The sequence below is a fragment of the Eleutherodactylus coqui genome, chromosome 8 (genome assembly GCF_035609145.1).
Source record: "Eleutherodactylus coqui strain aEleCoq1 chromosome 8, aEleCoq1.hap1, whole genome shotgun sequence".
Taxonomy (NCBI): Eukaryota; Metazoa; Chordata; class Amphibia; order Anura; family Eleutherodactylidae; genus Eleutherodactylus; species Eleutherodactylus coqui.
Window position 1 is genome coordinate 56908841 of NC_089844.1, and position 12237 is coordinate 56921077.

Genomic DNA, 12237 nt, shown 5'->3' on the forward strand with positions numbered 1-12237 from the left:
GAGAGTGAAAACCCAGCCGATATACGGTTGTCTGAATGCACCCTCAAGGTGTATAAACATAGTCAGTAATATCTAGTTGTTAATATGTTTCTACATTTCCAGTTGGTCTAATGGTACCATGCAGGTTAGGATAAGATGCTCTAGAACATTCTCCTTTCCTGTCTAAATCTAGTTTATTCTGCATCTCATTTTAATGGTATGGTTAGCCTGACATTCTTACAAATAATGCTTCCCATCTAATGACGTCTTTTATATGTTTAAAGTATTATAAGAGCTAAAAGCCTGCATGATCACAACAGAGACTTGTATCTATTTAAAGGTTAACTTACCCCAGTTTTCATTGCAGTCAATATCCTCTCTAAAATCCGATGTAAATGGGAAGTAAATGTCAGTATTCAGGGAGCGGTCACAGATGTCATGTCCTCCTGCTACTATTCTCCTAGGAACTGTTGACATGCTATTTGTTACTTGTAGATGCTCGGGTTATTTCATATTTTCTTTGAGAGGGGCAGCATGTGCGTCAGAGAGAAGAGGCAGAAAATTGTTCTTACATGTAATTCTCCAGATGATCTGATGTAATGGTTTTTCTTTTGTAGAAAAGTTTTATTGTGAAATCTTTTAAAGCTCTTTCCTGAATTGTACTGGGCCTAAATGCAAAATTGCAACTACATGTGTGTTTATATATGATCCAGCATATCACACCAACGACCTTAAATTGAAGGTTTTTGTTCTATATAAAGAGGTTTTCTGCCGTTCAGGGAGACTTAATACCCCTTATCAGGGCAATTAAAGAAAACTATTAGGCCTTATGTCCACGGGGAAAATCAGGCCCGCCGCGGATTCTTCATGTAGAATCTGTAGCGGGTCCCTCCTGCCCCGCGGACATGAGGCCTAAAAAGAAGAATAAACTCACCTCTCCGGACGATGCGGATCTCCCTTCCTTCATGGACGGATCTTCTTTCTTCGGTTCGGCGGATGTGCTCGGCGCGCCGGCGCCGGGCACATCCGCCGGGCCGAAGAAAGAAGATCCGGATGCAAAGAAGGGAAGAACCGCATTGTCCGGAGCAGGTGAGTTTAATTCTGGTACGGGTCTCCCGCGGATCCAGATTGCTTCCATAGGCTTCAATAGAAGCCTACGGGAGACCCGCACTAAAATGGAGCATGTCCGTTTTTTTCCCGCACGCGGATCCACGCCTGACTGGAAAAATGACATCCACCGGTATTTAACTATCTGCGGGTGTCCAATGCATCCCTATGGGGCGCGAATCTGCGTGCGGGAGAAACGCTGCGGATTTTAAGCCCGTGGACATGAGGCCTTATAGCTGTTATATATATAATAGTTTTCTGCCATTCAAGGGGACCTATTGCCCCTTATCAGGGCAATTAAAAAAACTATTATATATATATATATATATATATATATATATAATAGTTTTTTTAATTGCCCTGATAAGGGGCATTAAGTCCCCTTGAACGGCAGAAAACATGTTTACATAGAACAAAAACCTTCAATTCAAGGCCGTTGGTGTGATATGTTGGATCATTGGAAACCAACTACATTATTCTAAACTCCGGAATCCTTGTATAGCAGACTCCAAAGTGGTATCTGTTTCACAATGCACATGAATGCTCCCATTTGTTTCATGCTTTTTTCTGAACCTGTTATGGAGCCCCCTGATGTAATTACACAGCATAGCTAATTACAGTATGAATGCTGCCTTTCTTATTCTTTTTGTGGACTCCACTGAGAACATGAGATTATTGCTTGAGATTAAAGAAAATTTAATTTTATCATAAACTTCGAAAGGTATTACATCACTGTTCGAACTCTAAAGTTATGGAACACTCTTCTACAGGATTGTGTAGTGGCTGAAAGTGTTGAAACATTAAAGAAAGGGTTAGGCATCATCATTGGAGCCCAGAGTATACTAGGTATACAACAATCTGAAGGGTAGGAAAAGTGTTTTTTGTTTTACTCCGCATCAACTAAGAAAACACCGGAGGAATGCACCACAAGGTTTAGTCTTCAGAGTCCCAACCACATATATCCAATCCCCAGGATGTCGGGAGAGCTGCAGGACAAAAGGGGGCCTTCCCTTAGAAGAGGAGGCCCCCTAGAAACAGAGAGATACAAATAATATTCTATTAGAAAAAGTGTCTCTGCGCTTCGTGATAATGTCTAGTCAACTGAGGTACAGTCCAGAACTTTAATCAGCACGTAACAGGCAACGCGTTTCGGTGCTTCAACATTAGCACCTTTATCAAGCCAACCAGAAAGGGTTAGGCATCATCATTGGAACCCAGAGTATACTAGGTATACAACAATCTGAAGGGTAGGAAGAGTGTTTTTTGTTTTACTCCGCATCAACAAAAGTTTGTAAGTGTAAAAAGGGTGAAATTGATGGACCTCATTTCAGCCCACTAATGATTGAACTGTAACTCACATATTAAAAAGGTGAGGAGGTACTGCCCATAGAAGATATGTCAGGCGTACTGGGGTTGGCATCAAATCATGTTATTATTATACTATGGTATTTTTATTGAAAAGAAGGAGGTGGGATAAGTAGCATGCCTTCCTAATCTGTAGGTAGTGGACCTCTGTGGGAGCAGATATACCTTACAATCCTAAAGGAGTTTGCAGTTGCCTATATGGGATTTCGGGACATTAGGAATTTAAGTAGTAAAATAGAAATAGTTCATTTGGAATGAAAGTCTTATAAAAAGGGCTAACAAATTCTCAATTTTCTTGCTATCTAGCACCCAAATCTATTTGACCATAGCCATTGCAAAATACTTAAAGGTAGTTTCTACGAAAATATTATTTATGACCTATCCTCAGGATAGGTCATCAATAGTTGATCGGTTGGGGCTCCTGGCTGATCAGCTGATCGGGCACCCACTGACAGCGCCGGTATCCCGACTCCAGTGTATATTGGTGCTGTCAGCGGGCGTCCGATCAGCTGATCAGCCAGGGCCTGGAGTGGTGGGCCCCAGCCAATCAGCTATTGTGGAAAACCACTTTAAACTTGACATTGCATTACTGATCATAATAAATGATATGCTTCTGCAAATTAGTTTGTCAGGATTTTTCTCCAGCTGCGTACAAACATGTTAACCACCCTCTGTCACAAGTGATGGCATTGATTTAATGATCTCATTTTTAGTTTCCTCATTTTTCTGTCCTTCTGCATTTTAGTTGGAATTTAAAGGAATCTGAGCAAAAGTGAAAGCTGTCATATTATCATTGCTGCTAGATTCTATATGCCACATTGTTATGTTAAAGGAGCATTTGTCCAAACATTCCACATGTCCTAAAACTGAGTTTTTCGCACATTCTGTACACTTTAATTATAATCATAACTGGGACATATAGAGGCACAACATCTATGATTCTGCCACATACTGAATTTTGACATATAATATCATTTTGTTATTGTTATGTTCACTTTAACAAATGCTAGGCGCTCCCTTCTAGTTGCGAATTATGTCTAATCTCCTTCCATCTCAATTATGAGCTGGAGTGAATGTGCCTACAGTAATAGAAAGAAATAGGACATGCAGACTCTGTCTATGAAGTTCATTGGTTGTAATTAGAGATTTAGCAGAGCTGCCATAAATACAGATTAATACCGAGTGCTAAGCTTTTTGTGTGCCTGCATTCTTACCCAGTTTGCATCAATGAGTTTTACAATGAAAGCTATCCCCTATGCGTCATATATTCCTCAGCTTCTCTAAGGACCTCAAACTATTAATTGGCTGTCAGAGAGATTATTGGAGCAGTATAACATATTGTTTAACTGGATATAGCACATTTCAACTTTGTTATTAAGTTTTCAGAAAGAAATAATGTGACTCCACAAGAAAATAAGGTATTTATTTCCCAAATGTGTCACTCACTATACAGTGGAGGTTACATTGATGGCATTGACTCAATTATGATGGAAGAGTCCAAAATGTCACAAAAAGTCAAAAGTCCATGCCAACTCCTTATAGTTATGTTGCAAGGAAAGTGGCATACCTTATAGATTTCATTCTTTCTCTCAGTGTTATCTTAAGCGGTGATTATGGATAGAGCCAGTATATGTCTGTCCTTTTCCAATGAATTGAAGTAGTGAACACAGAAATAAATGCTATTATAGGCCAGAGAGCAAAGCATAGCTTAAAAAGGTTTTCCGGGACTCCGATATTGATGATCAATCCTTAGCATAGGTCATCAAAGTCAAATGGGTGGAGTCAGACTCCTGGCACCCAACCAGATCAGGGGAAAAGCTGAATTTTTAAAGGGGAAAGTTTTCAAAGTGGGTTATACATGTGGTCCTCTTAGCATGCTGCAGCATTTTTTTTAACATTAAGCCATGCATCTAATCTTATCCGGTCCTTTTTTTTTGCTCCACACAGTAATGATGCCCCTTTATGGTACATCCGGTTGCTGCAACATAAATACAGCATCAGAACCAAACAAAAAATATAAATGAGGCACATAACATAAATATGGTACATATAAGATAAATATGACACTGGAATCAAGCTCATAATATAAATACAGCCCCAGAACCAAGATAAGTACATAAATACAGTACCAGAACCAAGCTCATAACATAAATACAACAACAGAACCAGGATCATAACACTTGTTCTTTTAGAACATGGCACGTTTAGATACAGCAGCTCAGCTCTAGTATATTTCTAAGCAATTATGTCATCAGATAATAATCAGACACCAGCTCTGCCAAATGATAGTGATTACAATGCGGTTATCTCTAGTGATCACAGATGACATCTCATCTCATTGCAGTTGTCCACTTTCCTTTTTCTTGTCCATCTGGCTCCAGATCACCATGAAGACTTCTTCCAGCCATGACTCATCTCTGCACACGTCCCCCCCATCCTGCCACTATCCCTTCCTCTGAATTTCCCCCATAGTAATAGTGCTGTCTCTGTGGCCCCACAAAGTGATAGTTCTCCCTTCAAAGACCCACTTAGTAATAATGTTTCCTTTGTGGCCCTGCTTACTAATACTACACGCTTTGTGGCTACACTTAGTAATAGTGCCCCCTCTGAGGCCCCATTTAATCACAGACTATCTTTCACTGACCTACTTACTAATGGTGCTCCTTGTAGTTACAGATCCATTTGGGGGGCTTCAGAACCAATTACCTGTTTTCCATAAAGTTATAGTTTCAAACAGAATTTTTGTCCCATAACCAATTAATATTGTATGTTGAGAAACCACTATATTTTAGAGCAGTAGTCCCATCATAGATAGTTATGGAGTATCTGTAAGATATGCCATAAATGTTTGGGAAGTGGCTGGTAGCCACCCCACTAGTAGCTTTGCCTGTCAGAGATTTGCTGTAAAAACACACTTAACGTACATATGGCATCATACAATGCTGTGAAAAACTACCATATATACGCGAGTATTAGTAGACCAGAATATAAGCCGAGTCAATAAGTTTTACCACAAAAATCTGGGAAAACTTATTGACTCGAGTATAAGCCGAGCTATACTCGAGTATATACTGGGTAAAGAAAAAGTTGCTTGAATTCTCCCCGCTGTCATCCCCCGCCGTCCTCTCTGCTCGGCTCTGTCATCTCTGTAAGCGCTGTGATTGGATTGAGCGCCAGCCAATCACAGACGGAGCTCGATCCAATCACAGTGCTTACTTACACAGTACTGACGGTGGGGATTTGAAAGCCGAGCAGGGAAATGACAGCGGGGAGAATGCAAGCAGGTTGCCGCACTGCCGCCGGGTACACAGACGCCGGCTGGGAGGTGAGTACAGAGGTTTTTTCTTAACTCTTCCCTGACTTGAATATAAGCCGAGGAGGGCTTTTTCAGCACAAAAAAATGTGCTGAAAAACTCGGCTTATACTTGAGTATGTACGGTATTTGCCCCTCACCCAATTTCTTCTATTTTTTGCTAATTCATCACATGTAAAGATAAAGACAACATGAGTAAATATACTAAATGCAGCTTTAAAATGATCATTCAGTGCATTGAAAAAAAGTATACAAAACCTAGATCACCCACGGGAAAAAGTAATTGACCCCTAAATCTAATAACTGGTTGCGTCACCCCTGGTAGTAACGATAACAACTTATGTCACTGTTGAGGAATTTTGTAACTCTTGTTTGCAGAATTATTTGAATTTGGCTACATTGAGGGGTTTTCAATGATGAACTGCCTATTTCAGGTTCTGCCTCAGCATTTTATTGGGATTTAAGTCAGGACTTTGAATTGACCACTCCAAAACCTTTTTTTTAAATTTTGCGCCATTCAGAGGTGGGCTTGCTTGTGGGATTCAGATCATTGTTCCGCTGCATAACCCAACTGTGCTTGAGCTTCAGTTCATGAACCGACAGGCGGACATCAGCCTTCAGGATTTTCTGAGTGCAGAATTCATGGTTCCATCAATCACAAGTCATTTAGGTCCTGCAAAAGCAAAGCAGCCCCAGCACACCACCACCATGTTTGACAGGTGGTATGATATTCTTATTGTGGAATGTAGTATTAGCTTTACACCAGATGTAATGGGACCACTGTTTTCAATAATATTTGAATGTTATCCCAAATGTCTTGGGGACATCCAGATGTGTTTTGGCAATTGCGAGACAAGCCTTTGTGTCCCTTTTGGTCTGCAGCAGTTTGCATCTTGCAACTCTCCTATGGATGCCATTTTTGAACAGTGTGTATCTTATTGTGGAATTGTGTACACTGACCTTAACTGAGACAAGTGAGGCCTGCAGTTCTTTAGATGTCTGTCTGACCTCCTGGATGAGTCGTTGATGCGCTCTATGTGAACTGTTGGTAGGCTGGCCACTCCTGAGAAAGTTCACCACTGTTCTAAGATTTCTCCAATTGTGGATAATAGCTCTCAGTGCGGTTCCCTGGAGTCTCGGAGACTTAGCAATAGCTTTGGAATGCTTTCTAGACTGGTAGAATTCAATAACTTTGTTTCACATTTGAACCTCTTTAGAACGTGGCATCATGTGCTGCTTTTTGAGACCTTCTAGACTGCTTTACATTGCTAGACATTCTAGTTAAGTGATGTTTAAATTCATCACATCTGGAGTAATCATTCATGTATGTGGCTAATGAAACTGAACCTGATTGTCAATTGAATTTAGTTAACTTGTTGATTTAGGGACCTTTCACACATGCTGAATATTTTTGCAAGATACACCAAAAAATACTCTTAAAGACGTGGCTTAATTTACTGCTAATTTCTGCTCTATCCCCGCATGCATGCAAATTTTGGCGCAGAATTCCTGCGTCTTAATCGGGTGTTTTGCAGAAATATTCCGTATGTGTGAAAGATCTCTATGCAGCTTAGGGGCAATTACTTTCTCCCATAGGAACAATTAGCGCTGTACAACATTTTTCTTCAATAAATTAACCCTTTCCAATCCAATTTGTATCCTGTTTTTCCTAGGGGGCTTATTGTTTTTCTGCCGTTAAACAACCGCGCTATCTGCTGGCTAAAGCCAGTACTGCATTAGGTGAACACATTGTATAGACTCCGATATTAGAGAGGCTGGTAATATACAGTAAGAGAACCCTGATGGACGTCTTCCAACATCAGAGCTGTACAGCCTTAAATCATAATGTCTTAAGACGTCAGACAGTGGATTGCAAAGGGTTAAACCGTCATTTAAAACAGCATTTTATGCTTAGTTGGGTTATCTTTGTGCCTCGTGTGGTGCAGAGTGTTAAGGCAGCAGAAATGCAGTTCTAAGTTCAATCCCTGGTTGTTCAGGTAGCCGGCTCAAGGTTGACTCAGCCTTGGTAAAATGAATACCCAGTTTGGTGGGGGGTAATAAATCAATTACCTGAAAGCGCTGTGGAATACGTTGGCGTCAACGAAATAACAAGATTTGTTTATTTATCTTTGTCTAATATTAACAGTAGTCTCATTCATATTTATTATGCTACCAGTTTGTAATTGATATTGGTGTGATCGGTGTGTCTGACTGCTAGTATACATATCAATTATGATAACATACAAAGTGGAGCATCATGATCCCTTTGGAGTTTTACCAGACACAGCGCCATTTTTGCCCATGCCCTTTGTCTCCTATTGCAAACCCATTAAAGAGAATGGAATCTAACTGTATTGGTAACTAACTACACATGTTTATCATGTCCTTTGATTCTTGTTGTTTTGCTTATGCTACAGACCTTCTGACCATTTAGAATACATTAAAGTTAAACCTTTAGGATAAATATTCCTGCCTGTACATAATGAGTCCCTTAGCTACATACACACAAGAAAGGGTTTTCCACAGACATAATTACCTGGTTGGTTTCTTGATGAGTTGAAACTACTTCAAATGTCTCTTCAATGAAATGTAAATGCAAGATTGGATTCACACTGGTCTTAAGCTATTAATCTATTATTCTTCAAAGCTAATGCCTTCCATTTCCTCTAAAAAAAATAATATATATATATACCTACAGTGTGTAAAATATTAAAGTATGAAAATAAAAGATTATCATTATGTTCTGTATTTAAAAAATATCATTAAAAATGGTATCCAAAAAATACATTGCGAGGCTATATAGGAAAATACTATCATTAACTCTGATGGAGCTTCACTTTTTCCAAATGTACCATGTCTGTAATGCATTATTATGTGCCAAATTCCCTTTTTGGTCTTTTCCAGACAGCTATGTATCCACGGTTAATTACTCCTTTACACGACCTGCACAGTATGGGACACAACCACTATGATGGGTTAATAAGAATAATGTGCTGTATGATCTTGACATTTTGCAAAGAGGTGGAAAGAAAAAAAAAGAAGAATAATCTTTTCTTTCTTCTTTTCCCTTCTTTTACTCCTTCTACAGTGGGGAAAAAGTATTTAGTCAGATACCAATTGTACAAGTTCTCCCACTTAAAAAGATGAGAAGCCTGTAATTGACATCATAGGTATACCTCAACTATGAGAGACAACATGAGAAAACACATCCAGAAAGTCACATGGTCTGATTTTTAATGAATTTATTTGCAAATTATGGTGGAAAATAAGTATTTGGTCACCTACAAACAAGCAGGATTTCTGGGTCTCACAGACCTGTAACTTCTTCTTTAAAAGGCTCCTCTGTCCTCCACTCATTACCTGTAGTAATGGCACCTGTTTGAACTTGTTACCAGTATAAAGACACCTGTCCACAACCTCAAGCAGTCACACTCCAAACTCCACTATGGTGAAGACCAAAGAGCTGTTGAAGGACAGCAGAAACAAAATTGTAGCCCTGCACCAGACTGGGAAGACTGAATCTGCGATAGGCAAGCAGCTTGGTGTGAAGAAATCAACTGTGGGAGCAATAATTAGAAAATGGAAGAGATACAAGACCACTGATAATCTCCCTCGATCTGGAGCTCCAAGCAAGATCTCACCCCGTGGGATCAAAATGATCACAAGTAGGTTGAGCAAAAATCCCAGAACCACATGGGGGAACCTAGTGAATGACCTGCAGAGAACTGGGATCAACGTAACAAAGGCTACCATCAGTAATACACTACGCCGCCAGGGACTCAGATTCTGCAGTGCCAGACATGTCCCCCTGCTAAAGCCAGTACATGTCCAGGGCCGACTGAAGTTTGCTAGAGAGCATTTGGATGATCCAGAAGAGTATTGGGAAAATGTCATATGGTCAGATATAAAACAAAGTAGAACTGTTTGACAGAAACACAACTTGTCGTGTTTGGAGGAGAAAGAATGCTGAGTTGCATCCAACACTATACATACTGTGAAGCATGGGGGTAGCAACATCATTCTTTGGGGCTGTTTCTCTGTAAAGGGACCAGGACGACTGATCTGTATACATGAAAGAATGAATGGGGCCATGTGTCATGAGATTTTGAGTGCAAACCTCCTTCCATCAGCAAGGGCACTGAAAATGAAACGTGGCTGGGTCTTTCAGCATGACAATGATCCCAAGCACACCACCATGGCAATGAAGGAGTGACTTCGTAAGAAGCATTTCAAGGTCCTGGAGTGGCCTAGCCAGTCTCCAGATCTCAACCCTATAGAAAACCTTTGGAGGGAGTTGAAAGTCCATGTTGCCCAGTGACAGCCCCAAAACATCATTGCTTTTGAGGAGATTTGCATGGAGAAATGGGCCAACATACCAGCAACAGTGTGTGCCAACCTTGTGAGGACTTACAGAAAACATTGACCTCTGTCATTGCCAATAAAGGATATATAACAAAGTATTGAGATGAACTTTTGTTATCAACGTTAATAATCAGATAATGTGATTTTCTCATGTTGTCTCTCATAGCTGAGGTCTACCTATGATGTCAATTACAGGCCTCTCTCATCTTCTTAAGTGGGAAAACTTATACATTGGTATCTGACTAAATACTTTTTTCCCCACTGTATTTCCTCCTCTGTTCTTTTTATGGCTCTTAGACAGTGTTATACACAAGTTTTAGGGGTATTGGGGATGTTCTAGTTCACTTTGAACTATTGCAGGCAAAACTGTACTTTTTGTCAAAATTTGCTGAAACAGCTGAATCGAAAGTCTCCACCCCATGCAAAATCAGCACCAGGGCCATCCTGAGTCAACACATGCATTTATATTCCTATTATTTTCTTATGCATCCGAGGGTCCAGGTATGATACTACTATGTGATTCATCCTTTGTAATTAGCTTATATTTGTACACTATATTATTTTATATATTTGAACATTTCTGTTTTGTACAGTGCATTAAAGTTCTTAACCCGATTCTGTCACTTACCAGATATGATATGGGCTTTCATTTTTTTTGTATTACGCATTTTAAATAATTTATCACAAAGCTAGGTCAGTGATCACCTCGGAAACTTTAAACATATAGCCCAAGGAATTAAGAATTACTTGCTGCTTTCTGTTTTCCTGCCCCAGAGCCGTGCTAGTTGATTTCACACCGTACAAGGCAGTGATTATGACAAGTGTCTGCTGTATGCAACATAATAGGGACTGACAGTGTGATAATATGTCTAGCTTCTTGTCCTCAGAATAGATAATACGTTAAATACAGAACTTAAAGGCTGGAGAATATTTCAGAATAAAAAAATGTAAAATCAAATTTTAATGGTATTGTTAAAACCTTCTCTTAGTGTGGAAGGGCAATTTAATGCTATGCATAAATGGCTATAGTATCAGAGGCCTAAGTCACACGGGCGTTTTTCCCCACGATTTGCGGATCGCATAATGGATGCGCATCCGCAAATCACGTGACCGACGATTCGCTGAAAAATCTGCACCTAGCAGCGTTTTCAGTGAAACGGCCCAGCGCTGCCCGCTATCCTCTGCTACAGCTGTGGCACAGCTGTGGCAGAGGAGAACGATGTTCGCCCATTGAATTCAATGGAGCCGGCAATACAGCTATATTATTATATATATTTTAAGCCCTTCCCCGAAAATTCATCCTGCGCTTGCCGGCTGCCCATTGCTTTCAATGGAGCCGACTGGATTGTCGGCTCCATTGAATTCAATGGGCGAACATCGTTCTACTCTATATGTTCTCAATGGGGTCGGCGCTGCTGCCGCCGGCCCCGTTGAGCGCATGTATAGAACACAAGGAATCGCAGAACGCAGATAGGCGCGTTCTGCGAATCGTTGTGTCCTATAATTTATCGCACATCCGCATAAAAAACGGACATGTGCCTGCTCCCATTGGGATGCATTGGGTCTATAGATCTGCAGATCGGACCAAAAAACGCCTGTGTGACCGAGACCAGACTCAACACAACTGCAGTTCAATTTCAATTGAATTGTGGTAAATTCTGACAGGCTCTTAAAATTACTGTATATGTGTAATACATGTATGTACTACATATGCAGTTTTATATATATATGTATATGTATTCCACTGTTTCTAAGTTATATCTGTCTCAAAGAAACTAATGGTGATATCATTGCAGCTCTAACGAGGGTTATTACACAACTAGAATTCAGTGGGCACCAAGTAATGCTTCATCTCTCCTGTGGAGGCACTGCAGGAGAAATGAACATTTGCTACTAGGTTCACATGCATATTACAACTGATTGCTGTGGATACCAGCAGCTGAGTATCTTGTAACCAGCTTATAGTTAAAGGACCCCTTTAGTTAAAAAGGATTCGCCAAAGCAGACAACCCCTTTAAAAGGGTTTTTCAAGAATTTTTTAAAATCAACTAGCCAAACTGAAAACCAATAGAACATATACTCCTCTGCCACAGGCCTTTGAAGTTCCAGCA

General features: G+C 40.2%; 1 protein-coding gene across 1 annotated transcript in view; it reads left to right on the forward strand.

The window, feature by feature from the left end:
• Window positions 1–12237, forward strand: part of TSPEAR (thrombospondin type laminin G domain and EAR repeats) — a 133451-nt gene that overhangs the window by 104110 nt on the left and 17104 nt on the right. The window lies entirely within an intron of this gene.